The following is a 24,880-nucleotide window of genomic DNA, read 5'->3' as shown; positions in this document are numbered from 1 at the left end:
ATATATATATTTCTCCGCCAAAATCACTTTTAAACCCATTTCCACCTTTTTTTCCCTTCTCTTCCTCTTACTTTTTTTTCACGTTTTTTTACGTTTTTCTCCTTTTCGCCTCTTTTCTGGGCGTATTATTCTTCTTTTTCTTCTTTTTTTTCGTCTAATGCATACCCCATCAGTGCAGCAATGCTTATTCAATACCGCCAGCAGATGGAGACACTGGGGGATAATTTTCTAAGGATTTATACTGATTTTTCCTGTCTGAATTTGTCGCACAGAAAGTTGCAGGCCAAATATGTGTGACATTTCTGCGACTTTAGCTTCTAGAGCATTTTTACAACATTATACATAGGTGCTGAATACATAAAAAGCGACTGTTCAGCGACAGACAAGTCGCATCGGCTGAAAGTAGGCCAGAATGTCAGTCCATGTTGGAGCAGGTTTAGATCCAGTCTAAAGTATAGATCTCAAAGTCTGTGCACAGAATTTAGCAAGGGCCTCGCACCTTCTGATGCATCAGGTAGGTGCACAATAGCATAGCCTAACCCTCTGTACTTTGGTCTATATTGATGCGGGACATAGACAGCCAGCTGATGACCAATCCATTAGTGCAATGGATGGCTGGAAGCATTTGTCTTTGCCTTTGCAATACCACAGAAGCAATGCATGGTCAATGTACAGCAATGACACACCTGTGTGAACAGCCAGGAGACCCCCCCCCCCCCCCATGTTATGTTACATAGTTACATAGTTAGTACGGTCGAAAAAAGACATATGTCCATCAAGTTCAACCAGGGAATTAAGGGGTAGGGGTGTGGCGCGATATTGGGGAAGGGATGAGATTTTATATTTCTTCATAAGCATTAATCTTATTTTGTCAATTAGGAACATTCAGCACCCACCCGCTATCAAGGCAGCTGCCTATCATGTCATGCCCTACCTGCACAGGTGTGCTGGCTACTCAAATGATCCAATTAAGGAGGCCATTTAGTCAGCAGCAGCAGAAGTCCTGTGCCTGGACGCTCCAACAGCGGCCAGACACAAGCAGAAGCAGAAGCAGCAGAAGCAGCAGCAGCACCACCTTTTGTTTTTTGGCTGCAGCAGCAGCAAGGCCCACAGGGCTGGCTAGCTGGCTAGCCAGCAAGCAGGTAGCAATGAAAGTAGGAATCTTTCTTTTTAACCCTGTAAGGGGGTGGTGCACTGTACCCGAAGATACTGCCATATCGGGTCAATGCATAGGGCGACGGAAGCAAGCTTCGAAATCGGCCCCCGTTCTCAAAAATCCATTTAATATATGGTCCCCAGATAGGGGACGTATCAGATATTAAACTGATAAGAACAGATACTACACTTGATCTTAGCCAAAAGGCCGAGAAGCGATAACCGTGAAAGGGGCGGGCCCAACAAGGTGCCCTTCATGGGCACTATCACTGCTTGCTGTCAGGGAGGCTGCCAGACAATTTTCCATGCACACTCTGGGCTGGGGGGCAGTCAACCACCAGTACACACAGCAGAACCTAAACCCATACCATTATTGCTAAGCAGCAAGACAGGGGCCCATTGCACTCCCACGGGGCCTTTTTAAATGCAATCCATAACCCGGATTTGCCAGGAACCCTTCTTACTCCTCCTACTTGCATGTGACACTGGGCTTAGGATCTGCATAGGAAACACACACACAAGCACACACCTACCTTTGTTGCCTGCAGATGCCTCCTTGGCTGTCCCCAAACGGTATCAAACCAACACCCACGGGAAGCTGTAAGCATAGAGGACATGCCTGCACCCCATTGGACTTACCTGTGTGGGTTAAATCCGGGTTATTTGACAACCTATGGCGGTGATGGTTCTGCTCAGGCAGAGCAGTGCTGATGCTCCTCATAAAGCTGTCGCTGCTGTGAAGGTTCTAGGTGACATCACAAATCCCTATGGTTACATACACAACAAAGCTGGGTTGTTGTTGTTTACACTCTGCAAGGCCTGTGGAAGTGAGTGACATCATAGCACTGTAGTTCTGAGGGTTCTAGATGGATGCAACAATCTCCTGTTGCTTCTATGAAGGCCATAATAGACGACATCACCAAACAGCTCCATAGTCACATACACAGCAAAGGAGAGATGTTGTTTACACCTAGTGATGTCAGTGGTATTGAGTGACATCACAGCACAGTGCTAAGGCTCCTGGGCCTGGACACAGCAGCGGCTGCAATATCTCAACGGAGAATACGTTTATATATATGTGTGTGTGTGCGCGTATATATATATATATATATATATATATATATATATATATATATTTCTCCGCCGAAATCACTTTTAAACCCATTTCCACCTTTTTTTCCCTTCTCTTCCTCTTACTTTTTTTTCACGTTTTTTTACGTTTTTCTCCTTTTCGCCTCTTTTCTGGGCGTATTATTCTTCTTTTTCTTCTTTTTTTTCGTCTAATGCATACCCCATCAGTGCAGCAATGCTTATTCAATACCGCCAGCAGATGGAGACACTGGGGGATAATTTTCTAAGGATTTATACTGATTTTTCCTGTCTGAATTTGTCGCACAGAAAGTTGCAGGCCAAATATGTGTGACATTTCTGCGACTTTAGCTTCTAGAGCATTTTTACAACATTATACATAGGTGCTGAATACATAAAAAGCGACTGTTCAGCGACAGACAAGTCGCATCGGCTGAAAGTAGGCCAGAATGTCAGTCCATGTTGGAGCAGGTTTAGATACAGTCTAAAGTATAGATCTCAAAGTCTGTGCACAGAATTTAGCAAGGGCCTCGCACCTTCTGATGCATCAGGTAGGTGCACAATAGCATAGCCTAACCCTCTGTACTTTGGTCTATATTGATGCGGGACATAGACAGACAGCTGATGACCAATCCATTAGTGCAATGGATGGCTGGAAGCATTTGTCTTTGCCTTTGCAATACCACAGAAGCAATGCATGGTCAATGTACAGCAATGACACACCTGTGTGAACAGCCAGGAGACCCCCCCCCCCCCCCCATGTTATGTTACATAGTTACATAGTTAGTACGGTCGAAAAAAGACATATGTCCATCAAGTTCAACCAGGGAATTAAGGGGTAGGGGTGTGGCGCGATATTGGGGAAGGGATGAGATTTTATATTTCTTCATAAGCATTAATCTTATTTTGTCAATTAGGAACATTCAGCACCCACCCGCTATCAAGGCAGCTGCCTATCATGTCATGCCCTACCTGCACAGGTGTGCTGGCTACTCAAATGATCCAATTAAGGAGGCCATTTAGTCAGCAGCAGCAGAAGTCCTGTGCCTGGACGCTCCAACAGCGGCCAGACACAAGCAGAAGCAGAAGCAGCAGAAGCAGCAGCAGCACCACCTTTTGTTTTTTGGCTGCAGCAGCAAGGCCCACAGGGCTGGCTAGCTGGCTAGCCAGCAAGCAGGTAGCAATGAAAGTAGGAATCTTTCTTTTTAACCCTGTAAGGGGGTGGTGCACTGTACCCGAAGATACTGCCATATCGGGTCAATGCATAGGGCGACGGAAGCAAGCTTCGAAATCGGCCCCCGTTCTCAAAAATCCATTTAATATATGGTCCCCAGATAGGGGACGTATCAGATATTAAACTGATAAGAACAGATACTACACTTGATCTTAGCCAAAAGGCCGAGAAGCGATAACCGTGAAAGGGGCGGGCCCAACAAGGTGCCCTTCATGGGCACTATCACTGCTTGCTGTCAGGGAGGCTGCCAGACAATTTTCCATGCACACTCTGGGCTGGGGGGCAGTCAACCACCAGTACACACAGCAGAACCTAAACCCATACCATTATTGCTAAGCAGCAAGACAGGGGCCCATTGCACTCCCACGGGGCCTTTTTAAATGCAATCCATAACCCGGATTTGCCAGGAACCCTTCTTACTCCTCCTACTTGCATGTGACACTGGGCTTAGGATCTGCATAGGAAACACACACACAAGCACACACCTACCTTTGTTGGCTGCAGATGCCTCCTTGGCTGTCCCCAAACGGTATCAAACCAACACCCACGGGAAGCTGTAAGCATAGAGGACATGCCTGCACCCCATTGGACTTACCTGTGTGGGTTAAATCCGGGTTATTTGACAACCTATGGCGGTGATGGTTCTGCTCAGGCAGAGCAGTGCTGATGCTCCTCATAAAGCTGTCGCTGCTGTGAAGGTTCTAGGTGACATCACAAATCCCTATGGTTACATACACAACAAAGCTGGGTTGTTGTTGTTTACACTCTGCAAGGCCTGTGGAAGTGAGTGACATCATAGCACTGTAGTTCTGAGGGTTCTAGATGGATGCAACAATCTCCTGTTGCTTCTATGAAGGCCATAATAGACAACATCACCAAACAGCTCCATAGTCACATACACAGCAAAGGAGAGATGTTGTTTACACCTAGTGATGTCAGTGGTATTGAGTGACATCACAGCACAGTGCTAAGGCTCCTGGGCCTGGACACAGCAGCGGCTGCAATATCTCAACGGAGAATACGTTTATATATATGTGTGTGTGTGCGCGTATATATATATATATATATATATATATATATATATATATATATATATATTTCTCCGCCGAAATCACTTTTAAACCCATTTCCACCTTTTTTTCCCTTCTCTTCCTCTTACTTTTTTTTCACGTTTTTTTACGTTTTTCTCCTTTTCGCCTCTTTTCTGGGCGTATTATTCTTCTTTTTCTTCTTTTTTTTCGTCTAATGCATACCCCATCAGTGCAGCAATGCTTATTCAATACCGCCAGCAGATGGAGACACTGGGGGATAATTTTCTAAGGATTTATACTGATTTTTCCTGTCTGAATTTGTCGCACAGAAAGTTGCAGGCCAAATATGTGTGACATTTCTGCGACTTTAGCTTCTAGAGCATTTTTACAACATTATACATAGGTGCTGAATACATAAAAAGCGACTGTTCAGCGACAGACAAGTCGCATCGGCTGAAAGTAGGCCAGAATGTCAGTTCATGTTGGAGCAGGTTTAGATACAGTCTAAAGTATAGATCTCAAAGTCTGTGCACAGAATTTAGCAAGGGCCTCGCACCTTCTGATGCATCAGGTAGGTGCACAATAGCATAGCCTAACCCTCTGTACTTTGGTCTATATTGATGCGGGACATAGACAGCCAGCTGATGACCAATCCATTAGTGCAATGGATGGCTGGAAGCATTTGTCTTTGCCTTTGCAATACCACAGAAGCAATGCATGGTCAATGTACAGCAATGACACACCTGTGTGAACAGCCAGGAGACCCCCCCCCCCCCCCATGTTATGTTACATAGTTACATAGTTAGTACGGTCGAAAAAAGACATATGTCCATCAAGTTCAACCAGGGAATTAAGGGGTAGGGGTGTGGCGCGATATTGGGGAAGGGATGAGATTTTATATTTCTTCATAAGCATTAATCTTATTTTGTCAATTAGGAACATTCAGCACCCACCCGCTATCAAGGCAGCTGCCTATCATGTCATGCCCTACCTGCACAGGTGTGCTGGCTACTCAAATGATCCAATTAAGGAGGCCATTTAGTCAGCAGCAGCAGAAGTCCTGTGCCTGGACGCTCCAACAGCGGCCAGACACAAGCAGAAGCAGAAGCAGCAGAAGCAGCAGCAGCACCACCTTTTGTTTTTTGGCTGCAGCAGCAGCAAGGCCCACAGGGCTGGCTAGCTGGCTAGCCAGCAAGCAGGTAGCAATGAAAGTAGGAATCTTTCTTTTTAACCCTGTAAGGGGGTGGTGCACTGTACCCGAAGATACTGCCATATCGGGTCAATGCATAGGGCGACGGAAGCAAGCTTCGAAATCGGCCCCCGTTCTCAAAAATCCATTTAATATATGGTCCCCAGATAGGGGACGTATCAGATATTAAACTGATAAGAACAGATACTACACTTGATCTTAGCCAAAAGGCCGAGAAGCGATAACCGTGAAAGTGGCGGGCCCAACAAGGTGCCCTTCATGGGCACTATCACTGCTTGCTGTCAGGGAGGCTGCCAGACAATTTTCCATGCACACTCTGGGCTGGGGGGCAGTCAACCACCAGTACACACAGCAGAACCTAAACCCATACCATTATTGCTAAGCAGCAAGACAGGGGCCCATTGCACTCCCACGGGGCCTTTTTAAATGCAATCCATAACCCGGATTTGCCAGGAACCCTTCTTACTCCTCCTACTTGCATGTGACACTGGGCTTAGGATCTGCATAGGAAACACACACACAAGCACACACCTACCTTTGTTGCCTGCAGATGCCTCCTTGGCTGTCCCCAAACGGTATCAAACCAACACCCACGGGAAGCTGTAAGCATAGAGGACATGCCTGCACCCCATTGGACTTACCTGTGTGGGTTAAATCCGGGTTATTTGACAACCTATGGCGGTGATGGTTCTGCTCAGGCAGAGCAGTGCTGATGCTCCTCATAAAGCTGTCGCTGCTGTGAAGGTTCTAGGTGACATCACAAATCCCTATGGTTACATACACAACAAAGCTGGGTTGTTGTTGTTTACACTCTGCAAGGCCTGTGGAAGTGAGTGACATCATAGCACTGTAGTTCTGAGGGTTCTAGATGGATGCAACAATCTCCTGTTGCTTCTATGAAGGCCATAATAGACGACATCACCAAACAGCTCCATAGTCACATACACAGCAAAGGAGAGATGTTGTTTACACCTAGTGATGTCAGTGGTATTGAGTGACATCACAGCACAGTGCTAAGGCTCCTGGGCCTGGACACAGCAGCGGCTGCAATATCTCAACGGAGAATACGTTTATATATATGTGTGTGTGTGCGCGTATATATATATATATATATATATATATATATATATATATATATTTCTCCGCCGAAATCACTTTTAAACCCATTTCCACCTTTTTTTCCCTTCTCTTCCTCTTACTTTTTTTTCACGTTTTTTTACGTTTTTCTCCTTTTCGCCTCTTTTCTGGGCGTATTATTCTTCTTTTTCTTCTTTTTTTTCGTCTAATGCATACCCCATCAGTGCAGCAATGCTTATTCAATACCGCCAGCAGATGGAGACACTGGGGGATAATTTTCTAAGGATTTATACTTATTTTTCCTGTCTGAATTTGTCGCACAGAAAGTTGCAGGCCAAATATGTGTGACATTTCTGCGACTTTAGCTTCTAGAGCATTTTTACAACATTATACATAGGTGCTGAATACATAAAAAGCGACTGTTCAGCGACAGACAAGTCGCATCGGCTGAAAGTAGGCCAGAATGTCAGTCCATGTTGGAGCAGGTTTAGATACAGTCTAAAGTATAGATCTCAAAGTCTGTGCACAGAATTTAGCAAGGGCCTCGCACCTTCTGATGCATCAGGTAGGTGCACAATAGCATAGCCTAACCCTCTGTACTTTGGTCTATATTGATGCGGGACATAGACAGCCAGCTGATGACCAATCCATTAGTGCAATGGATGGCTGGAAGCATTTGTCTTTGCCTTTGCAATACCACAGAAGCAATGCATGGTCAATGTACAGCAATGACACACCTGTGTGAACAGCCAGGAGACCCCCCCCCCCCCCCATGTTATGTTACATAGTTACATAGTTAGTACGGTCGAAAAAAGACATATGTCCATCAAGTTCAACCAGGGAATTAAGGGGTAGGGGTGTGGCGCGATATTGGGGAAGGGATGAGATTTTATATTTCTTCATAAGCATTAATCTTATTTTGTCAATTAGGAACATTCAGCACCCACCCGCTATCAAGGCAGCTGCCTATCATGTCATGCCCTACCTGCACAGGTGTGCTGGCTACTCAAATGATCCAATTAAGGAGGCCATTTAGTCAGCAGCAGCAGAAGTCCTGTGCCTGGACGCTCCAACAGCGGCCAGACACAAGCAGAAGCAGAAGCAGCAGAAGTAGCAGCAGCACCACCTTTTGTTTTTTGGCTGCAGCAGCAGCAAGGCCCACAGGGCTGGCTAGCTGGCTAGCCAGCAAGCAGGTAGCAATGAAAGTAGGAATCTTTCTTTTTAACCCTGTAAGGGGGTGGTGCACTGTACCCGAAGATACTGCCATATCGGGTCAATGCATAGGGCGACGGAAGCAAGCTTCGAAATCGGCCCCCGTTCTCAAAAATCCATTTAATATATGGTCCCCAGATAGGGGACGTATCAGATATTAAACTGATAAGAACAGATACTACACTTGATCTTAGCCAAAAGGCCGAGAAGCGATAACCGTGAAAGGGGCGGGCCCAACAAGGTGCCCTTCATGGGCACTATCACTGCTTGCTGTCAGGGAGGCTGCCAGACAATTTTCCATGCACACTCTGGGCTGGGGGGCAGTCAACCACCAGTACACACAGCAGAACCTAAACCCATACCATTATTGCTAAGCAGCAAGACAGGGGCCCATTGCACTCCCACGGGGCCTTTTTAAATGCAATCCATAACCCGGATTTGCCAGGAACCCTTCTTACTCCTCCTACTTGCATGTGACACTGGGCTTAGGATCTGCATAGGAAACACACACACAAGCACACACCTACCTTTGTTGCCTGCAGATGCCTCCTTGGCTGTCCCCAAACGGTATCAAACCAACACCCACGGGAAGCTGTAAGCATAGAGGACATGCCTGCACCCCATTGGACTTACCTGTGTGGGTTAAATCCGGGTTATTTGACAACCTATGGCGGTGATGGTTCTGCTCAGGCAGAGCAGTGCTGATGCTCCTCATAAAGCTGTCGCTGCTGTGAAGGTTCTAGGTGACATCACAAATCCCTATGGTTACATACACAACAAAGCTGGGTTGTTGTTGTTTACACTCTGCAAGGCCTGTGGAAGTGAGTGACATCATAGCACTGTAGTTCTGAGGGTTCTAGATGGATGCAACAATCTCCTGTTGCTTCTATGAAGGCCATAATAGACGACATCACCAAACAGCTCCATAGTCACATACACAGCAAAGGAGAGATGTTGTTTACACCTAGTGATGTCAGTGGTATTGAGTGACATCACAGCACAGTGCTAAGGCTCCTGGGCCTGGACACAGCAGCGGCTGCAATATCTCAACGGAGAATACGTTTATATATATGTGTGTGTGTGCGCGTATATATATATATATATATATATATATATTTCTCCGCCGAAATCACTTTTAAACCCATTTCCACCTTTTTTTCCCTTCTCTTCCTCTTACTTTTTTTTCACGTTTTTTTACGTTTTTCTCCTTTTCGCCTCTTTTCTGGGCGTATTATTCTTCTTTTTCTTCTTTTTTTTCGTCTAATGCATACCCCATCAGTGCAGCAATGCTTATTCAATACCGCCAGCAGATGGAGACACTGGGGGATAATTTTCTAAGGATTTATACTGATTTTTCCTGTCTGAATTTGTCGCACAGAAAGTTGCAGGCCAAATATGTGTGACATTTCTGCGACTTTAGCTTCTAGAGCATTTTTACAACATTATACATAGGTGCTGAATACATAAAAAGCGACTGTTCAGCGACAGACAAGTCGCATCGGCTGAAAGTAGGCCAGAATGTCAGTCCATGTTGGAGCAGGTTTAGATACAGTCTAAAGTATAGATCTCAAAGTCTGTGCACAGAATTTAGCAAGGGCCTCGCACCTTCTGATGCATCAGGTAGGTGCACAATAGCATAGCCTAACCCTCTGTACTTTGGTCTATATTGATGCGGGACATAGACAGACAGCTGATGACCAATCCATTAGTGCAATGGATGGCTGGAAGCATTTGTCTTTGCCTTTGCAATACCACAGAAGCAATGCATGGTCAATGTACAGCAATGACACACCTGTGTGAACAGCCAGGAGACCCCCCCCCCCCCCCCCATGTTATGTTACATAGTTACATAGTTAGTACGGTCGAAAAAAGACATATGTCCATCAAGTTCAACCAGGGAATTAAGGGGTAGGGGTGTGGCGCGATATTGGGGAAGGGATGAGATTTTATATTTCTTCATAAGCATTAATCTTATTTTGTCAATTAGGAACATTCAGCACCCACCCGCTATCAAGGCAGCTGCCTATCATGTCATGCCCTACCTGCACAGGTGTGCTGGCTACTCAAATGATCCAATTAAGGAGGCCATTTAGTCAGCAGCAGCAGAAGTCCTGTGCCTGGACGCTCCAACAGCGGCCAGACACAAGCAGAAGCAGAAGAAGCAGCAGCAGCACCACCTTTTGTTTTTTGGCTGCAGCAGCAGCAAGGCCCACAGGGCTGGCTAGCTGGCTAGCCAGCAAGCAGGTAGCAATGAAAGTAGGAATCTTTCTTTTTAACCCTGTAAGGGGGTGGTGCACTGTACCCGAAGATACTGCCATATCGGGTCAATGCATAGGGCGACGGAAGCAAGCTTCGAAATCGGCCCCCGTTCTCAAAAATCCATTTAATATATGGTCCCCAGATAGGGGACGTATCAGATATTAAACTGATAAGAACAGATACTACACTTGATCTTAGCCAAAAGGCCGAGAAGCGATAACCGTGAAAGGGGCGGGCCCAACAAGGTGCCCTTCATGGGCACTATCACTGCTTGCTGTCAGGGAGGCTGCCAGACAATTTTCCATGCACACTCTGGGCTGGGGGGCAGTCAACCACCAGTACACACAGCAGAACCTAAACCCATACCATTATTGCTAAGCAGCAAGACAGGGGCCCATTGCACTCCCACGGGGCCTTTTTAAATGCAATCCATAACCCGGATTTGCCAGGAACCCTTCTTACTCCTCCTACTTGCATGTGACACTGGGCTTAGGATCTGCATAGGAAACACACACACAAGCACACACCTACCTTTGTTGCCTGCAGATGCCTCCTTGGCTGTCCCCAAACGGTATCAAACCAACACCCACGGGAAGCTGTAAGCATAGAGGACATGCCTGCACCCCATTGGACTTACCTGTGTGGGTTAAATCCGGGTTATTTGACAACCTATGGCGGTGATGGTTCTGCTCAGGCAGAGCAGTGCTGATGCTCCTCATAAAGCTGTCGCTGCTGTGAAGGTTCTAGGTGACATCACAAATCCCTATGGTTACATACACAACAAAGCTGGGTTGTTGTTGTTTACACTCTGCAAGGCCTGTGGAAGTGAGTGACATCATAGCACTGTAGTTCTGAGGGTTCTAGATGGATGCAACAATCTCCTGTTGCTTCTATGAAGGCCATAATAGACGACATCACCAAACAGCTCCATAGTCACATACACAGCAAAGGAGAGATGTTGTTTACACCTAGTGATGTCAGTGGTATTGAGTGACATCACAGCACAGTGCTAAGGCTCCTGGGCCTGGACACAGCAGCGGCTGCAATATCTCAACGGAGAATACGTTTATATATATGTGTGTGTGTGCGCGTATATATATATATATATATATATATATATATATATATATTTCTCCGCCGAAATCACTTTTAAACCCATTTCCACCTTTTTTTCCCTTCTCTTCCTCTTACTTTTTTTTCACGTTTTTTTACGTTTTTCTCCTTTTCGCCTCTTTTCTGGGCGTATTATTCTTCTTTTTCTTCTTTTTTTTCGTCTAATGCATACCCCATCAGTGCAGCAATGCTTATTCAATACCGCCAGCAGATGGAGACACTGGGGGATAATTTTCTAAGGATTTATACTGATTTTTCCTGTCTGAATTTGTCGCACAGAAAGTTGCAGGCCAAATATGTGTGACATTTCTGCGACTTTAGCTTCTAGAGCATTTTTACAACATTATACATAGGTGCTGAATACATAAAAAGCGACTGTTCAGCGACAGACAAGTCGCATCGGCTGAAAGTAGGCCAGAATGTCAGTCCATGTTGGAGCAGGTTTAGATACAGTCTAAAGTATAGATCTCAAAGTCTGTGCACAGAATTTAGCAAGGGCCTCGCACCTTCTGATGCATCAGGTAGGTGCACAATAGCATAGCCTAACCCTCTGTACTTTGGTCTATATTGATGCGGGACATAGACAGCCAGCTGATGACCAATCCATTAGTGCAATGGATGGCTGGAAGCATTTGTCTTTGCCTTTGCAATACCACAGAAGCAATGCATGGTCAATGTACAGCAATGACACACCTGTGTGAACAGCCAGGAGACCCCCCCCCCCCCCCCATGTTATGTTACATAGTTACATAGTTAGTACGGTCGAAAAAAGACATATGTCCATCAAGTTCAACCAGGGAATTAAGGGGTAGGGGTGTGGCGCGATATTGGGGAAGGGATGAGATTTTATATTTCTTCATAAGCATTAATCTTATTTTGTCAATTAGGAACATTCAGCACCCACCCGCTATCAAGGCAGCTGCCTATCATGTCATGCCCTACCTGCACAGGTGTGCTGGCTACTCAAATGATCCAATTAAGGAGGCCATTTAGTCAGCAGCAGCAGAAGTCCTGTGCCTGGACGCTCCAACAGCGGCCAGACACAAGCAGAAGCAGCAGAAGCAGCAGCAGCAGCACCACCTTTTGTTTTTTGGCTGCAGCAGCAGCAAGGCCCACAGGGCTGGCTAGCTGGCTAGCCAGCAAGCAGGTAGCAATGAAAGTAGGAATCTTTCTTTTTAACCCTGTAAGGGGGTGGTGCACTGTACCCGAAGATACTGCCATATCGGGTCAATGCATAGGGCGACGGAAGCAAGCTTCGAAATCGGCCCCCGTTCTCAAAAATCCATTTAATATATGGTCCCCAGATAGGGGACGTATCAGATATTAAACTGATAAGAACAGATACTACACTTGATCTTAGCCAAAAGGCCGAGAAGCGATAACCGTGAAAGGGGCGGGCCCAACAAGGTGCCCTTCATGGGCACTATCACTGCTTGCTGTCAGGGAGGCTGCCAGACAATTTTCCATGCACACTCTGGGCTGGGGGGCAGTCAACCACCAGTACACACAGCAGAACCTAAACCCATACCATTATTGCTAAGCAGCAAGACAGGGGCCCATTGCACTCCCACGGGGCCTTTTTAAATGCAATCCATAACCCGGATTTGCCAGGAACCCTTCTTACTCCTCCTACTTGCATGTGACACTGGGCTTAGGATCTGCATAGGAAACACACACACAAGCACACACCTACCTTTGTTGCCTGCAGATGCCTCCTTGGCTGTCCCCAAACGGTATCAAACCAACACCCACGGGAAGCTGTAAGCATAGAGGACATGCCTGCACCCCATTGGACTTACCTGTGTGGGTTAAATCCGGGTTATTTGACAACCTATGGCGGTGATGGTTCTGCTCAGGCAGAGCAGTGCTGATGCTCCTCATAAAGCTGTCGCTGCTGTGAAGGTTCTAGGTGACATCACAAATCCCTATGGTTACATACACAACAAAGCTGGGTTGTTGTTGTTTACACTCTGCAAGGCCTGTGGAAGTGAGTGACATCATAGCACTGTAGTTCTGAGGGTTCTAGATGGATGCAACAATCTCCTGTTGCTTCTATGAAGGCCATAATAGACGACATCACCAAACAGCTCCATAGTCACATACACAGCAAAGGAGAGATGTTGTTTACACCTAGTGATGTCAGTGGTATTGAGTGACATCACAGCACAGTGCTAAGGCTCCTGGGCCTGGACACAGCAGCGGCTGCAATATCTCAACGGAGAATACGTTTATATATATGTGTGTGTGTGCGCGTATATATATATATATATATATATATATATATATTTCTCCGCCGAAATCACTTTTAAACCCATTTCCACCTTTTTTTCCCTTCTCTTCCTCTTACTTTTTTTTCACGTTTTTTTACGTTTTTCTCCTTTTCGCCTCTTTTCTGGGCGTATTATTCTTCTTTTTCTTCTTTTTTTTCGTCTAATGCATACCCCATCAGTGCAGCAATGCTTATTCAATACCGCCAGCAGATGGAGACACTGGGGGATAATTTTCTAAGGATTTATACTGATTTTTCCTGTCTGAATTTGTCGCACAGAAAGTTGCAGGCCAAATATGTGTGACATTTCTGCGACTTTAGCTTCTAGAGCATTTTTACAACATTATACATAGGTGCTGAATACATAAAAAGCGACTGTTCAGCGACAGACAAGTCGCATCGGCTGAAAGTAGGCCAGAATGTCAGTCCATGTTGGAGCAGGTTTAGATACAGTCTAAAGTATAGATCTCAAAGTCTGTGCACAGAATTTAGCAAGGGCCTCGCACCTTCTGATGCATCAGGTAGGTGCACAATAGCATAGCCTAACCCTCTGTACTTTGGTCTATATTGATGCGGGACATAGACAGCCAGCTGATGACCAATCCATTAGTGCAATGGATGGCTGGAAGCATTTGTCTTTGCCTTTGCAATACCACAGAAGCAATGCATGGTCAATGTACAGCAATGACACACCTGTGTGAACAGCCAGGAGACCCCCCCCCCCCCCCCATGTTATGTTACATAGTTACATAGTTAGTACGGTCGAAAAAAGACATATGTCCATCAAGTTCAACCAGGGAATTAAGGGGTAGGGGTGTGGCGCGATATTGGGGAAGGGATGAGATTTTATATTTCTTCATAAGCATTAATCTTATTTTGTCAATTAGGAACATTCAGCACCCACCCGCTATCAAGGCAGCTGCCTATCATGTCATGCCCTACCTGCACAGGTGTGCTGGCTACTCAAATGATCCAATTAAGGAGGCCATTTAGTCAGCAGCAGCAGAAGTCCTGTGCCTGGACGCTCCAACAGCGGCCAGACACAAGCAGAAGCAGCAGAAGCAGCAGCAGCAGCACCACCTTTTGTTTTTTGGCTGCAGCAGCAGCAAGGCCCACAGGGCTGGCTAGCTGGCTAGCCAGCAAGCAGGTAGCAATGAAAGTAGGAATCTTTCTTTTTAACCCTGTAAGGGGGTGGTGCACTGTACCCGAAGATACTGCCATATCGGGTCAATGCATAGGGCGACGGAAGCAAGCTTCGAAATCGGCCCCCGTTCTCAAAAATCCATTTAATATATGGTCCCCAGATAGGGGACGTATCAGATATTAAACTGATAAGAACAGATACTACACTTGATCTTAGCCAAAAGGCCGAGAAGCGATAACCGTGAAAGGGGCGGGCCCAACAAGGTGCCCTTCATGGGCACTATCACTGCTTGCTGTCAGGGAGGCTGCCAGACAATTTTCCATGCACACTCTGGGCTGGGGGGCAGTCAACCACCAGTACACACAGCAGAACCTAAACCCATACCATTATTGCTAAGCAGCAAGACAGGGGCCCATTGCACTCCCACGGGGCCTTTTTAAATGCAATCCATAACCCGGATTTGCCAGGAACCCTTCTTACTCCTCCTACTTGCATGTGACACTGGGCTTAGGATCTGCATAGGAAACACACACACAAGCACACACCTACCTTTGTTGCCTGCAGATGCCTCCTTGGCTGTCCCCAAACGGTATCAAACCAACACCCACGGGAAGCTGTAAGCATAGAGGACATGCCTGCACCCCATTGGACTTACCTGTGTGGGTTAAATCCGGGTTATTTGACAACCTATGGCGGTGATGGTTCTGCTCAGGCAGAGCAGTGCTGATGCTCCTCATAAAGCTGTCGCTGCTGTGAAGGTTCTAGGTGACATCACAAATCCCTATGGTTACATACACAACAAAGCTGGGTTGTTGTTGTTTACACTCTGCAAGGCCTGTGGAAGTGAGTGACATCATAGCACTGTAGTTCTGAGGGTTCTAGATGGATGCAACAATCTCCTGTTGCTTCTATGAAGGCCATAATAGACGACATCACCAAACAGCTCCATAGTCACATACACAGCAAAGGAGAGATGTTGTTTACACCTAGTGATGTCAGTGGTATTGAGTGACATCACAGCACAGTGCTAAGGCTCCTGGGCCTGGACACAGCAGCGGCTGCAATATCTCAACGGAGAATACGTTTATATATATGTGTGTGTGTGCGCGTATATATATATATATATATATATATATATATATATATATATATATATATATATTTCTCCGCCGAAATCACTTTTAAACCCATTTCCACCTTTTTTTCCCTTCTCTTCCTCTTACTTTTTTTTCACGTTTTTTTACGTTTTTCTCCTTTTCGCCTCTTTTCTGGGCGTATTATTCTTCTTTTTCTTCTTTTTTTTCGTCTAATGCATACCCCATCAGTGCAGCAATGCTTATTCAATACCGCCAGCAGATGGAGACACTGGGGGATAATTTTCTAAGGATTTATACTGATTTTTCCTGTCTGAATTTGTCGCACAGAAAGTTGCAGGCCAAATATGTGTGACATTTCTGCGACTTTAGCTTCTAGAGCATTTTTACAACATTATACATAGGTGCTGAATACATAAAAAGCGACTGTTCAGCGACAGACAAGTCGCATCGGCTGAAAGTAGGCCAGAATGTCAGTCCATGTTGGAGCAGGTTTAGATACAGTCTAAAGTATAGATCTCAAAGTCTGTGCACAGAATTTAGCAAGGGCCTCGCACCTTCTGATGCATCAGGTAGGTGCACAATAGCATAGCCTAACCCTCTGTACTTTGGTCTATATTGATGCGGGACATAGACAGACAGCTGATGACCAATCCATTAGTGCAATGGATGGCTGGAAGCATTTGTCTTTGCCTTTGCAATACCACAGAAGCAATGCATGGTCAATGTACAGCAATGACACACCTGTGTGAACAGCCAGGAGACCCCCCCCCCCCCCCCATGTTATGTTACATAGTTACATAGTTAGTACGGTCGAAAAAAGACATATGTCCATCAAGTTCAACCATGGAATTAAGGGGTAGGGGTGTGGCGCGATATTGGGGAAGGGATGAGATTTTATATTTCTTCATAAGCATTAATCTTATTTTGTCAATTAGGAACATTCAGCACCCACCCGCTATCAAGGCAGCTGCCTATCATGTCATGCCCTACCTGCACAGGTGTGCTGGCTACTCAAATGATCCAATTAAGGAGGCCATTTAGTCAGCAGCAGCAGAAGTCCTGTGCCTGGACGCTCCAACAGCGGCCAGACACAAGCAGAAGCAGAAGCAGCAGAAGCAGCAGCAGCACCACCTTTTGTTTTTTGGCTGCAGCAGCAGCAAGGCCCACAGGGCTGGCTAGCTGGCTAGCCAGCAAGCAGGTAGCAATGAAAGTAGGAATCTTTCTTTTTAACCCTGTAAGGGGGTGGTGCACTGTACCCGAAGATACTGCCATATCGGGTCAATGCATAGGGCGACGGAAGCAAGCTTCGAAATCGGCCCCCGTTCTCAAAAATCCATTTAATATATGGTCCCCAGATAGGGGACGTATCAGATATTAAACTGATAAGAACAGATACTACACTTGATCTTAGCCAAAAGGCCGAGAAGCGATAACCGTGAAAGGGGCGGGCCCAACAAGGTGCCCTTCATGGGCACTATCACTGCTTGCTGTCAGGGAGGCTGCCAGACAATTTTCCATGCACACTCTGGGCTGGGGGGCAGTCAACCACCAGTACACACAGCAGAACCTAAACCCATACCATTATTGCTAAGCAGCAAGACAGGGGCCCATTGCACTCCCACGGGGCCTTTTTAAATGCAATCCATAACCCGGATTTGCCAGGAACCCTTCTTACTCCTCCTACTTGCATGTGACACTGGGCTTAGGATCTGCATAGGAAACACACACACAAGCACACACCTACCTTTGTTGCCTGCAGATGCCTCCTTGGCTGTCCCCAAACGGTATCAAACCAACACCCACGGGAAGCTGTAAGCATAGAGGACATGCCTGCACCCCATTGGACTTACCTGTGTGGGTTAAATCCGGGTTATTTGACAACCTATGGCGGTGATGGTTCTGCTCAGGCAGAGCAGTGCTGATGCTCCTCATAAAGCTGTCGCTGCTGTGAAGGTTCTAGGTGACATCACAAATCCCTATGGTTACATACACAACAAAGCTGGGTTGTTGTTGTTTACACTCTGCAAGGCCTGTGGAAGTGAGTGACATCATAGCACTGTAGTTCTGAGGGTTCTAGATGGATGCAACAATCTCCTGTTGCTTCTATGAAGGCCATAATAGACAACATCACCAAACAGCTCCATAGTCACATACACAGCAAAGGAGAGATGTTGTTTACACCTAGTGATGTCAGTGGTATTGAGTGACATCACAGCACAGTGCTAAGGCTCCTGGGCCTGGACACAGCAGCGGCTGCAATATCTCAACGGAGAATACGTTTATATATATGTGTGTGTGTGCGCGTATATATATATATATATATATATATATATATATATATATATTTCTCCGCCGAAATCACTTTTAAACCCATTTCCACCTTTTTTTCCCTTCTCTTCCTCTTACTTTTTTTTCACGTTTTTTTACGTTTTTCTCCTTTTCGCCTCTTTTCTGGGCGTATTATTCTTCTTTTTCTTCTTTTTTTTCGTCTAATGCATACCCCATCAGTGCAGCAATGCTTATTCAATACCGCCAGCAGATGGAGACACTGGGGGATAATTTTCTAAGGATTTATACTGATTTTTCCTGTCTGAATTTGTCGCACAGAAAGTTGCAGGCCAAATATGTGTGACATTTCTGCGACTTTAGCTTCTAGAGCATTTTTACAACATTATACATAGGTGCTGAATACATAAAAAGCGACTGTTCAGCGACAGACAAGTCGCATCGGCTGAAAGTAGGCCAGAATGTCAGTTCATGTTGGAGCAGGTTTAGATACAGTCTAAAGTATAGATCTCAAAGTCTGTGCACAGAATTTAGCAAGGGCCTCGCACCTTCTGATGCATCAGGTAGGTGCACAATAGCATAGCCTAACCCTCTGTACTTTGGTCTATATTGATGCGGGACATAGACAGCCAGCTGATGACCAATCCATTAGTGCAATGGATGGCTGGAAGCATTTGTCTTTGCCTTTGCAATACCACAGAAGCAATGCATGGTCAATGTACAGCAATGACACACCTGTGTGAACAGCCAGGAGACCCCCCCCCCCCCCCCCCATGTTATGTTACATAGTTACATAGTTAGTACGGTCGAAAAAAGACATATGTCCATCAAGTTCAACCAGGGAATTAAGGGGTAGGGGTGTGGCGCGATATTGGGGAAGGGATGAGATTTTATATTTCTTCATAAGCATTAATCTTATTTTGTCAATTAGGAACATTCAGCACCCACCCGCTATCAAGGCAGCTGCCTATCATGTCATGCCCTACCTGCACAGGTGTGCTGGCTACTCAAATGATCCAATTAAGGAGGCCATTTAGTCAGCAGCAGCAGAAGTCCTGTGCCTGGACGCTCCAACAGCGGCCAGACACAAGCAGAAGCAGAAGCAGCAGAAGCAGCAGCAGCACCACCTTTTGTTTTTTGGCTGCAGCAGCAGCAAGGCCCACAGGGCTGGCTAGCTGGCTAGCCAGCAAGCAGGTAGCAATGAAAGTAGGAATCTTTCTTTTTAACCCTGTAAGGGGGTGGTGCACTGTACCCGAAGATACTGCCATATCGGGTCAATGCATAGGGCGACGGAAGCAAGCTTCGAAATCGGCCCCCGTTCTCAAAAATCCATTTAATATATGGTCCCCAGATAGGGGACGTATCAGATATTAAACTGATAAGAACAGATACTACACTTGATCTTAGCCAAAAGGCCGAGAAGCGATAACCGTGAAAGGGGCGGGCCCAACAAGGTCCCCTTCATGGGCACTATCACTGCTTGCTGTCAGGGAGGCTGCCAGACAATTTTCCATGCACACTCTGGGCTGGGGGGCAGTCAACCACCAGTACACACAGCAGAACCTAAACCCATACCATTATTGCTAAGCAGCAAGACAGGGGCCCATTGCACTCCCACGGGGCCTTTTTAAATGCAATCCATAACCCGGATTTGCCAGGAACCCTTCTTACTCCTCCTACTTGCATGTGACACTGGGCTTAGGATCTGCATAGGAAACACACACACAAGCACACACCTACCTTTGTTGCCTGCAGATGCCTCCTTGGCTGTCCCCAAACGGTATCAAACCAACACCCACGGGAAGCTGTAAGCATAGAGGACATGCCTGCACCCCATTGGACTTACCTGTGTGGGTTAAATCCGGGTTATTTGACAACCTATGGCGGTGATGGTTCTGCTCAGGCAGAGCAGTGCTGATGCTCCTCATAAAGCTGTCGCTGCTGTGAAGGTTCTAGGTGACATCACAAATCCCTATGGTTACATACACAACAAAGCTGGGTTGTTGTTGTTTACACTCTGCAAGGCCTGTGGAAGTGAGTGACATCATAGCACTGTAGTTCTGAGGGTTCTAGATGGATGCAACAATCTCCTGTTGCTTCTATGAAGGCCATAATAGACGACATCACCAAACAGCTCCATAGTCACATACACAGCAAAGGAGAGATGTTGTTTACACCTAGTGATGTCAGTGGTATTGAGTGACATCACAGCACAGTGCTAAGGCTCCTGGGCCTGGACACAGCAGCGGCTGCAATATCTCAACGGAGAATACGTTTATATATATGTGTGTGTGTGCGCGTATATATATATATATATATATATATATATATATTTCTCCGCCGAAATCACTTTTAAACCCATTTCCACCTTTTTTTCCCTTCTCTTCCTCTTACTTTTTTTTCACGTTTTTTTTACGTTTTTCTCCTTTTCGCCTCTTTTCTGGGCGTATTATTCTTCTTTTTCTTCTTTTTTTTCGTCTAATGCATACCCATCAGTGCAGCAATGCTTATTCAATACCGCCAGCAGATGGAGACACTGGGGGATAATTTTCTAAGGATTTATACTGATTTTTCCTGTCTGAATTTGTCGCACAGAAAGTTGCAGGCCAAATATGTGTGACATTTCTGCGACTTTAGCTTCTAGAGCATTTTTACAACATTATACATAGGTGCTGAATACATAAAAAGCGACTGTTCAGCGACAGACAAGTCGCATCGGCTGAAAGTAGGCCAGAATGTCAGTCCATGTTGGAGCAGGTTTAGATACAGTCTAAAGTATAGATCTCAAAGTCTGTGCACAGAATTTAGCAAGGGCCTCGCACCTTCTGATGCATCAGGTAGGTGCACAATAGCATAGCCTAACCCTCTGTACTTTGGTCTATATTGATGCGGGACATAGACAGCCAGCTGATGACCAATCCATTAGTGCAATGGATGGCTGGAAGCATTTGTCTTTGCCTTTGCAATACCACAGAAGCAATGCATGGTCAATGTACAGCAATTACACACCTGTGTGAACAGCCAGGAGACCCCCCCCCCCCCCCCCCATGTTATGTTACATAGTTACATAGTTAGTACGGTCGAAAAAGACATATGTCCATCAAGTTCAACCAGGGAATTAAGGGGTAGGGGTGTGGCGCGATATTGGGGAAGGGATGAGATTTTATATTTCTTCATAAGCATTAATCTTATTTTGTCAATTAGGAACATTCAGCACCCACCCGCTATCAAGGCAGCTGCCTATCATGTCATGCCCTACCTGCACAGGTGTGCTGGCTACTCAAATGATCCAATTAAGGAGGCCATTTAGTCAGCAGCAGCAGAAGTCCTGTGCCTGGACGCTCCAACAGCGGCCAGACACAAGCAGAAGCAGAAGCAGCAGAAGCAGCAGCAGCACCACCTTTTGTTTTTTGGCTGCAGCAGCAGCAAGGCCCACAGGGCTGGCTAGCTGGCTAGCCAGCAAGCAGGTAGCAATGAAAGTAGGAATCTTTCTTTTTAACCCTGTAAGGGGGTGGTGCACTGTACCCGAAGATACTGCCATATCGGGTCAATGCATAGGGCGACGGAAGCAAGCTTCGAAATCGGCCCCCGTTCTCAAAAATCCATTTAATATATGGTCCCCAGATAGGGGACGTATCAGATATTAAACTGATAAGAACAGATACTACACTTGATCTTAGCCAAAAGGCCGAGAAGCGATAACCGTGAAAGGGGCGGGCCCAACAAGGTGCCCTTCATGGGCACTATCACTGCTTGCTGTCAGGGAGGCTGCCAGACAATTTTCCATGCACACTCTGGGCTGGGGGGCAGTCAACCACCAGTACACACAGCAGAACCTAAACCCATACCATTATTGCTAAGCAGCAAGACAGGGGCCCATTGCACTCCCACGGGGCCTTTTTAAATGCAATCCATAACCCGGATTTGCCAGGAACCCTTCTTACTCCTCCTACTTGCATGTGACACTGGGCTTAGGATCTGCATAGGAAACACACACACAAGCACACACCTACCTTTGTTGCCTGCAGATGCCTCCTTGGCTGTCCCCAAACGGTATCAAACCAACACCCACGGGAAGCTGTAAGCATAGAGGACATGCCTGCACCCCATTGGACTTACCTGTGTGGGTTAAATCCGGGTTATTTGACAACCTATGGCGGTGATGGTTCTGCTCAGGCAGAGCAGTGCTGATGCTCCTCATAAAGCTGTCGCTGCTGTGAAGGTTCTAGGTGACATCACAAATCCCTATGGTTACATACACAACAAAGCTGGGTTGTTGTTGTTTACACTCTGCAAGGCCTGTGGAAGTGAGTGACATCATAGCACTGTAGTTCTGAGGGTTCTAGATGGATGCAACAATCTCCTGTTGCTTCTATGAAGGCCATAATAGACGACATCACCAAACAGCTCCATAGTCACATACACAGCAAAGGAGAGATGTTGTTTACACCTAGTGATGTCAGTGGTATTGAGTGACATCACAGCACAGTGCTAAGGCTCCTGGGCCTGGACACAGCAGCGGCTGCAATATCTCAACGGAGAATACGTTTATATATATGTGTGTGTGTGCGCGTATATATATATATATATATATATATATATATATATATATATATATTTCTCCGCCGAAATCACTTTTAAACCCATTTCCACCTTTTTTTCCCTTCTCTTCCTCTTACTTTTTTTTCACGTTTTTTTACGTTTTTCTCCTTTTCGCCTCTTTTCTGGGCGTATTATTCTTCTTTTTCTTCTTTTTTTTCGTCTAATGCATACCCCATCAGTGCAGCAATGCTTATTCAATACCGCCAGCAGATGGAGACACTGGGGGATAATTTTCTAAGGATTTATACTTATTTTTCCTGTCTGAATTTGTCGCACAGAAAGTTGCAGGCCAAATATGTGTGACATTTCTGCGACTTTAGCTTCTAGAGCATTTTTACAACATTATACATAGGTGCTGAATACATAAAAAGCGACTGTTCAGCGACAGACAAGTCGCATCGGCTGAAAGTAGGCCAGAATGTCAGTCCATGTTGGAGCAGGTTTAGATACAGTCTAAAGTATAGATCTCAAAGTCTGTGCACAGAATTTAGCAAGGGCCTCGCACCTTCTGATGCATCAGGTAGGTGCACAATAGCATAGCCTAACCCTCTGTACTTTGGTCTATATTGATGCGGGACATAGACAGCCAGCTGATGACCAATCCATTAGTGCAATGGATGGCTGGAAGCATTTGTCTTTGCCTTTGCAATACCACAGAAGCAATGCATGGTCAATGTACAGCAATGAGACACCTGTGTGAACAGCCAGGAGACCCCCCCCCCCCATGTTATGTTACATAGTTACATAGTTAGTACGGTCGAAAAAAGACATATGTCCATCAAGTTCAACCAGGGAATTAAGGGGTAGGGGTGTGGCGCGATATTGGGGAAGGGATGAGATTTTATATTTCTTCATAAGCATTAATCTTATTTTGTCAATTAGGAACATTCAGCACCCACCCGCTATCAAGGCAGCTGCCTATCATGTCATGCCCTACCTGCACAGGTGTGCTGGCTACTCAAATGATCCAATTAAGGAGGCCATTTAGTCAGCAGCAGCAGAAGTCCTGTGCCTGGACGCTCCAACAGCGGCCAGACACAAGCAGAAGCAGAAGCAGCAGAAGCAGCAGCAGCACCACCTTTTGTTTTTTGGCTGCAGCAGCAGCAAGGCCCACAGGGCTGGCTAGCTGGCTAGCCAGCAAGCAGGTAGCAATGAAAGTAGGAATCTTTCTTTTTAACCCTGTAAGGGGGTGGTGCACTGTACCCGAAGATACTGCCATATCGGGTCAATGCATAGGGCGACGGAAGCAAGCTTCGAAATCGGCCCCCGTTCTCAAAAATCCATTTAATATATGGTCCCCAGATAGGGGACGTATCAGATATTAAACTGATAAGAACAGATACTACACTTGATCTTAGCCAAAAGGCCGAGAAGCGATAACCGTGAAAGGGGCGGGCCCAACAAGGTGCCCTTCATGGGCACTATCACTGCTTGCTGTCAGGGAGGCTGCCAGACAATTTTCCATGCACACTCTGGGCTGGGGGGCAGTCAACCACCAGTACACACAGCAGAACCTAAACCCATACCATTATTGCTAAGCAGCAAGACAGGGGCCCATTGCACTCCCACGGGGCCTTTTTAAATGCAATCCATAACCCGGATTTGCCAGGAACCCTTCTTACTCCTCCTACTTGCATGTGACACTGGGCTTAGGATCTGCATAGGAAACACACACACAAGCACACACCTACCTTTGTTGCCTGCAGATGCCTCCTTGGCTGTCCCCAAACGGTATCAAACCAACACCCACGGGAAGCTGTAAGCATAGAGGACATGCCTGCACCCCATTGGACTTACCTGTGTGGGTTAAATCCGGGTTATTTGACAACCTATGGCGGTGATGGTTCTGCTCAGGCAGAGCAGTGCTGATGCTCCTCATAAAGCTGTCGCTGCTGTGAAGGTTCTAGGTGACATCACAAATCCCTATGGTTACATACACAACAAAGCTGGGTTGTTGTTGTTTACACTCTGCAAGGCCTGTGGAAGTGAGTGACATCATAGCACTGTAGTTCTGAGGGTTCTAGATGGATGCAACAATCTCCTGTTGCTTCTATGAAGGCCATAATAGACGACATCACCAAACAGCTCCATAGTCACATACA

General features: G+C 46.1%; 11 non-coding genes across 11 annotated transcripts; all 11 read right to left on the bottom strand.

Moving 5' to 3' along the window:
• Positions 1–1,184: 1,184 nt before the first annotated feature.
• Positions 1,185–1,375, bottom strand: LOC130343234 (U2 spliceosomal RNA). The gene has a single exon (XR_008882604.1). It is a non-coding gene; the product is annotated as a U2 spliceosomal RNA (small nuclear RNA).
• Positions 1,376–3,463: 2,088 nt separating this feature from the next.
• LOC130343233 (U2 spliceosomal RNA) lies at positions 3,464–3,654 on the bottom strand. Its single transcript, XR_008882603.1, has one exon. It is a non-coding gene; the product is annotated as a U2 spliceosomal RNA (small nuclear RNA).
• A 2,096-nt stretch (positions 3,655–5,750) lies between these two features.
• On the bottom strand, positions 5,751–5,941 carry LOC130343232 (U2 spliceosomal RNA). Its single transcript, XR_008882602.1, has one exon. It is a non-coding gene; the product is annotated as a U2 spliceosomal RNA (small nuclear RNA).
• A 2,090-nt stretch (positions 5,942–8,031) lies between these two features.
• LOC130343231 (U2 spliceosomal RNA) lies at positions 8,032–8,222 on the bottom strand. Its single transcript, XR_008882601.1, has one exon. It is a non-coding gene; the product is annotated as a U2 spliceosomal RNA (small nuclear RNA).
• Positions 8,223–10,294: 2,072 nt separating this feature from the next.
• Positions 10,295–10,485, bottom strand: LOC130343230 (U2 spliceosomal RNA). Its single transcript, XR_008882600.1, has one exon. It is a non-coding gene; the product is annotated as a U2 spliceosomal RNA (small nuclear RNA).
• A 2,084-nt stretch (positions 10,486–12,569) lies between these two features.
• Positions 12,570–12,760, bottom strand: LOC130343229 (U2 spliceosomal RNA). Its single transcript, XR_008882599.1, has one exon. It is a non-coding gene; the product is annotated as a U2 spliceosomal RNA (small nuclear RNA).
• Positions 12,761–14,838: 2,078 nt separating this feature from the next.
• Positions 14,839–15,029, bottom strand: LOC130343227 (U2 spliceosomal RNA). Its single transcript, XR_008882598.1, has one exon. It is a non-coding gene; the product is annotated as a U2 spliceosomal RNA (small nuclear RNA).
• Positions 15,030–17,130: 2,101 nt separating this feature from the next.
• On the bottom strand, positions 17,131–17,321 carry LOC130343225 (U2 spliceosomal RNA). The gene has a single exon (XR_008882596.1). It is a non-coding gene; the product is annotated as a U2 spliceosomal RNA (small nuclear RNA).
• Positions 17,322–19,412: 2,091 nt separating this feature from the next.
• Positions 19,413–19,603, bottom strand: LOC130343224 (U2 spliceosomal RNA). The gene has a single exon (XR_008882595.1). It is a non-coding gene; the product is annotated as a U2 spliceosomal RNA (small nuclear RNA).
• A 2,082-nt stretch (positions 19,604–21,685) lies between these two features.
• On the bottom strand, positions 21,686–21,876 carry LOC130343223 (U2 spliceosomal RNA). The gene has a single exon (XR_008882594.1). It is a non-coding gene; the product is annotated as a U2 spliceosomal RNA (small nuclear RNA).
• A 2,089-nt stretch (positions 21,877–23,965) lies between these two features.
• On the bottom strand, positions 23,966–24,156 carry LOC130343222 (U2 spliceosomal RNA). The gene has a single exon (XR_008882593.1). It is a non-coding gene; the product is annotated as a U2 spliceosomal RNA (small nuclear RNA).
• Positions 24,157–24,880: the final 724 nt, after the last annotated feature.

The sequence above is a fragment of the Hyla sarda genome, unplaced genomic scaffold (assembly GCF_029499605.1).
Source record: "Hyla sarda isolate aHylSar1 unplaced genomic scaffold, aHylSar1.hap1 scaffold_675, whole genome shotgun sequence".
Lineage (NCBI taxonomy): Eukaryota > Metazoa > Chordata > Amphibia > Anura > Hylidae > Hyla > Hyla sarda.
This window is presented reverse-complemented; position numbering and strand designations above follow the sequence as displayed.